This window comes from Marmota marmota, unplaced genomic scaffold, assembly GCF_001458135.2.
Source record: "Marmota marmota marmota unplaced genomic scaffold, marMar, whole genome shotgun sequence".
NCBI lineage: Eukaryota > Metazoa > Chordata > Mammalia > Rodentia > Sciuridae > Marmota > Marmota marmota.
The window spans coordinates 14,976,127-14,982,018 of record NW_025999999.1 but is presented as its reverse complement, the minus strand read 5'-3'; the positions used below and the strand labels follow the sequence as shown (position 1 = coordinate 14,982,018).

General features: G+C 48.1%; 1 long non-coding RNA gene across 2 annotated transcripts; it reads right to left on the bottom strand.

The window, feature by feature from the left end:
* Positions 1 to 1,261: 1,261 nt before the first annotated feature.
* On the bottom strand, positions 1,262 to 5,063 carry LOC125617985. 2 transcript variants are annotated; one of them, XR_007349185.1, is made up of 4 exons: positions 4,103 to 5,063; positions 2,931 to 4,014; positions 1,951 to 2,078; positions 1,262 to 1,657 (listed from the first exon to the last, which is right to left on the bottom strand). It is a non-coding gene; the product is annotated as an uncharacterized LOC125617985 (long non-coding RNA). The 2 variants fall into 2 exon arrangements; XR_007349184.1 differs by having other exon boundaries at positions 1,285 to 1,657; positions 2,931 to 5,062.
* Positions 5,064 to 5,892: the final 829 nt, after the last annotated feature.

The window sequence follows — 5,892 nt, the reverse complement described above, 5'->3', positions numbered from 1 at the left end:
GTTTCCCAAACAGCATCGGATAATACCAATTGTGCATTATTCGACTCTCACTATTGGTCTCCTTTATGGAGCTCTGAGCACAGGGAACATGTAAATGCCAGGGTGTGGTGCCAGGTGCCCAGCTTCAGTCAGGGTCAGGAGAAGGTGATAGTTATGGCAGAGAGGAAAGTGAGTCCTTCCTGCCATGGGGGCCAAACGGGTGGGCTGTGTTCCTCAGCCCGATGAGGCCACCGCAGCCTGCTCAGACCTGTGAGGAGGGATGGAGGAAGGGCCCTGCGAATGCTGGGCGTGGCCTGGGTTCCTCCTCCTCCCGTGCATGCTGGCCCCAGGAGGCCCATGAGCAGGCGCCCCCACCCTGGCTACACCTTCTGAGGTCCTCAGATCCACTTGGCCTGGTTGTAAGGTAGGATGGATAGAGGGCTGCAATGGTAGCTTTGTGAGGGGTCAACCTCTGCTGTGGTCTGAACATGTTCCTCCAAAGTTCACATGTAGGAAACTTGGTCCCCAATACAGCAGTGTTGAGAGGTGGGACCTTTGGGGGTGGTCAGGTCATGCAGATTCACGTATTTGAGGATGAATGAAGGTTATCGCAGGAGTGGCTTTGCTACACAGGAGCTCTCTCTGGCACACTTCCTTGTCTTACCATGTGACGTCCCCCCTCCACGTCACAATGCAGCAAGAAGACACGGAGGCTGGCTCCATCCTCTCGAACTTCCCAGCCTCCAGAACCATGAGCCAAAGAGACTTCTGTTCTCTATGAATCACCTGCCCTGGTGTTTCGCTATAGCAGTTAAAGTGCATGAAGACCCCTCCTCCCTGTCTTGCCCGTTAGTCAGAGGGGGAGGATTAGACAGGGTCACAGCCAGCTCTGTCAGTCACCTCCAAAAGGTGCCACATTGCACATTCACAGATGCACAACAGGCCACCCAGGAAAAGTGAAATGAACAGGCCAACAAGCCCCTCATGTTGCTGGAGTTCAGCCCCAGACTTGGGGCTCGGCAGAGGAAGGAGTAGAGGGAGGCTCCCGCAGTCTCTGAGGGGCTCACGGCCTGCACGTGCTGCTCTTTGCCTGGAAGAGCCTCCCCACCCAACGAACCCCCACCCTGCCCTCAAGCTTGGACTTGAGCTGCTCTTCTGTGAACCCCCCACCACGGCAATGGCTTCTCCAACCTCTGCCCTTTTGCCCCCAACCCTGCCCTTCATGACAGTACCCAGTTTGGTGCCACCTTCCCCACCCCCAGCTCCTCCAGAAAGGATTAGAGATGTGGCCCCAACTGAAAAAGCCAGCTCTGGAACAAGCACCGTTTTATCTCAACCTTCCCTTTTTTTATTCCAAACATGAAATAGAGTTTTATCAGGCACATTTAATCATTGCTCTTCCTCCTCTTCTCCCATTACGACAAGGTGATTTAAGCCGCGTCCTTGGCAAGCTCCAACGAATGGGAATCAAAATTCAAGTCACTTTGCAGCAGCACATCCTAGAGTTTATTCCTTCTCACAGTGGTTCACTCAGCAGACCTTCCTAGAGCTCCTTCGGAGAGCAGGGACAGTGCCATGCTGCTGTAGGGTCACACAGTGGTCCCCAACTTCTGTGGCTAATGGTCTAATGGGAATTAGCTCACTGTGTCCTTGGCTGTCAGTCCATACATGGGACGGGCTATGACGAAGACATGAACAGAAAACTCTGGTAAAACAGATGACAGAGGCACTAATGGTCTGGAGATTTCAGGTAAGACTTCACAAAGAGGAAGTGACGTGTGAGCTGGGAAGAAAGAGAGAGATGTTCCAGGCAAAGGGGACAGTAGATGCAAATGCAAGGAGATAGGAAAAGGCACTGTGAATTCAGGACAGTGAGAAAAAGTTGGACATGCTTAGACGATCAGGCACACGGGCAGGAATATCACCCGTGAGACCAGGGAGGAAAATCAGGCTCTGATTTTGAAACATCACCTGTGTTGCTGGAGGCAGCAGGGAGCTGGTTATGTCATTCTGTAGGAAGTTCCCTCTGGAAGCTAGCTGGAGCAGTTCGACCATTCTGGAGTGTGAAAGACACTCTACCGGGCATGGCATATTGGACCCTGGAGAGGAAAACGAACCTTTTATTTTCATTTATTTTTTATTTTTTGCAAACTACCTAAGGATCATTTAATTACTTTATTCGCACATGCATGCACATATGTGAACGCAGCAATACATCTGGCAGTCTTCTTTCGAAAGAGTTTAAAAAGAGTCATCAAATTCTCAAAAATACGGCTGTCAGAATTTTTCAGGTTAGAGGAATTGACTAAAATGGCATTGAATATATTGCAGAAATAATTACTTTTCCTTGGCATTTGACAAAAATGTTTGCTGAATTAATTGATGTATGAATTAGTAAAAAATACTTTTGGATAAAATCCTCTGAGGCAAAAAAAAATGTTAGAACAAGATTAGGACAGAAGAGGGGATTTATAATGGGAACGAACATTTTATTGTAAAGATCTGGTGAGTACAGATTAGACAGGCAGGAATAAGGACATTGAATCCCCCAAAGAGAGGATGGCACAAGTGTCCACACTTCTCTTCCCATACCCACAGCAGGGATTGCTGAGTAATCACATCATTTTTTCCTGCTGAGTCTGGTCTTGGTCACTGATTTTTTTTCCCCCAGCATGGAACTCAAGGTGGCCACCACCATTTAGCTGAGATGACACAATGAATGAAACAGGTTTTCTGTTCTTACCCCAGAGAAATAAAGCCTAACAAGCAACTTTAGCTAGGTAAGCTTAATGTAAAATTTCCAGAGAAATAATATTCAAAATAAACACAAAAAGTTGATAGGGAAGAATCAAGTTCTTAGCCTTCGGAAAGTGCAATTTAAAAGGGGGGGTATTGGCATTTGAGCCTACTTTTCCCACAACACAGCAGAATCATAGAGTAATTATTCTAACCCTGTCTCTCCACCATACATTTGGAAATTATAAGCAATTCCTGAGGCCTTGCCCCACAGGTTTTGCCTTCCAGTTTCCACTCGAACCTGCAGAAAGAAAAAGGTCGCAAAGTCTGATAAAAACAAGAAATCAAGTTTCTTGGGAAAGGGGCAGGGCAGCCTGGTCTGGCTCAACAAGGCAGCTGTGCCCCTGGCTGGGAAAGAGGTGAGACTCCATCTGACCTTGTTCCCTCCTTCCCTTCCCCAGTCAGGAATCCCAGAATGACAGCCGCACTCCAGTTCCTGAAAGGTCCCAGCTTTGTGCTCTTGCTCTCTCCCAGTGGCCTTAGCCTCCCACACTGGGCTTTGCTATGCCTTCCCTGTACTTGACCTCTTCCCAGGCCTATATTTCCTTCTCGCACCTCATAGACCCAACTAAGAAAGCTGAAGGAAAGAAACATTGACTTCTGGGGTCTCCATGATCAAACCTCTGATTTAGGACAGCCTGCAAGGTGCTTAGAAAAGGGGTCCCACTCGTTCCTCAAGTATGACTTCCCTTTCCTTGGCAGGGTACCACATATTATTACCTATTCACTTCCCTTCATCTCAGTGGGCAGAGCCCCAAGATGCTATGAGTGATCTCCAACAGGCTGAGAGTCCAACATCAGGCAGGGGACAGGAACCCAGCTCCCACACCTAACACCAGCCAGGGTCTAGTGGCCTGATACTCCCTGACCCACAAAGGAAACTCAATCAGAACCCCACAGAGGAAATCCTGCTAAGACCCCACCATGCCATGAATTAGGAAACTCATCCACTACGGCTCTCAGAACCGTAAGACATCCATGGGTCGAAGGTAAGGTCCTCGGCCAACTCAGGAATGAATCTGGAACCCCAGTCTCAGTTTCCCCCTCTGTAAAATGGGGACTCCAAGGCCAACTTTGCAGGCTTGTTAGGTAGATTGATGACTGTGTCCAGAAGGAGCCATCTCACAAGATCGCTGGCACACAATAGGGGCTCAGCACCTGCTAGCTGTCATCAGAACCCTGACTCACCATCTCCAACTACAGACCAGGTCAAAGGACCTGGCCACCCAACCGTAGTCCCTGAAATGATAAGCAGATATTGTAGTGTTAGAATGGAAGGAACTGGGCCAAGCACCCTCCTGGGACACACCCACTGCCCAACACCTACCTCCTAGCCACCTGAGTTCTTCACAAGGTTTATCTTCCTCTTGGTGGGACTAACTCAGCCCCAGAACTTCACATCATCTTGGGAGGTTCCTACAAATCTGCCAAATACTCACACCAGCAATCCCAAGCTAAGGAAGGACACTCAGTAAATAACAAAAGCAGGACATCATGTGCCTGATGCCTGCTCCACCTTCCTCTCTCGTCAGCTTTGACCTTCTGCCAGACTCCCTGTGGACAGATCCATGCATGCCAGGGAGGGTGGGGAGGTTCTGGATTACCTCACCAAGGGCCCCCCAAGTGGCCATACCAGCAGCTCTTAGGGCCCCAAGGTCTCTGCTGCCCTAGCAGATGCCAAGCAGAACTGGCCAGAGGGTGTAGTGACCCCAAGCTGGCAAACAATTAGATACCCCTTAAATAATAACCTCCCCTGAATCCAGAGATCAGAGAGGACCTCGGATAGTCATCCTCAACCACTGCTCCACACTATGCAGCTTTGGCCCCAAACATACCCAGAAATCCAAAAGCCCACCAGTTAGTGGCCTTCCTCTCCTTTAGGAACCATCCTGGGCTCTGACCCACCACCTGAGAGATTGTGCCACAGCCCAAACAGCTTATCCAAGAAAGATCCTCCAACTTCATGAAACCTCCCTGAAGGCGACTTGGACAAACATCCCCTCCATGTTTTTGTGTCCCTTATAGATGGCTCTAGATGACTGCCCACCTGCCCACCACTCCAGGTTACTGAGGCCCTGAGATAACTCCCTTCCTAGAAACCCAGACCCACAAATACTGACCATTTTCTGGAGGATTCCAGGCCAGACTCCAGCCACGGCAGTCACCTCTCCTCATGATTTCCACTGCTGAAAGGACAAAGGCTGTCCCTATGCAGCTCCAGAACGAAACAGGGAAGCCACCTGCCTGTGACATAAATATTTTTTTATTATTTTATTTTATTTTTTAATTTGTTCTAATTAGTTATACGTGACAGTAGAATGCATTTTGACACACTGTACACAAATGGAGCACAACTTCTCCTTCCTCTGGCTGAACATGGTGCAGAGTCACACCAGTGGTGTAATCATATATGTATATAGGGTAATAATCTCCGTCTCATTCCACCGTCCTTCCCATCTCCATACGGCCCCCAGTCCCCTCTGCACAATCCAAAGTTCCTTCATTCTTCCCTACCTCCCCCGCACTATGGATCAGCATCCGCTTATCAGAGAGAACATTCTGCTTTTGGATTTGGGGGATTGACTTATTTCACTTAGCATGATGTTCTCTAGTTCCATTCTTTTACCTGCAAATGCCATAATTTCATTCTTCTTTGAGGCCGAGTAATATATTCCATTGTATCTATGTATCACATTTTCTTTATCCATTCATCCACTGAAGGACATCTAGGTTGGTTCCATAGCTTACCTATTATGAATTGAGCTGCTATAAACATTGATCTGGCTGCATGTGACATGAATATTTAAAGAATTCGTAGTACCCTCTACCAACTTCTTTGACGACATGTTGAAAGATACAACAGATAGAGGCCCTCCAGCAAGGGAAGGAGGGAAGACTTGGCAACATACAGTAAGAGATGACCTACTAGCAGTGAGAAAGAATATTATTAATATTACTGACAATAGTCACTTATTGAGCACTTACTACATACCAAGTCCTGAATTCACACTTAGTATACATTATCGAGTTCTGCCCAGCCTATAAGAGGTTATCATCCCCAAGTTACAGCTGAGGACACTGAGGCTCAGGGAAGACAATGACTGTGCAGATCCTCCA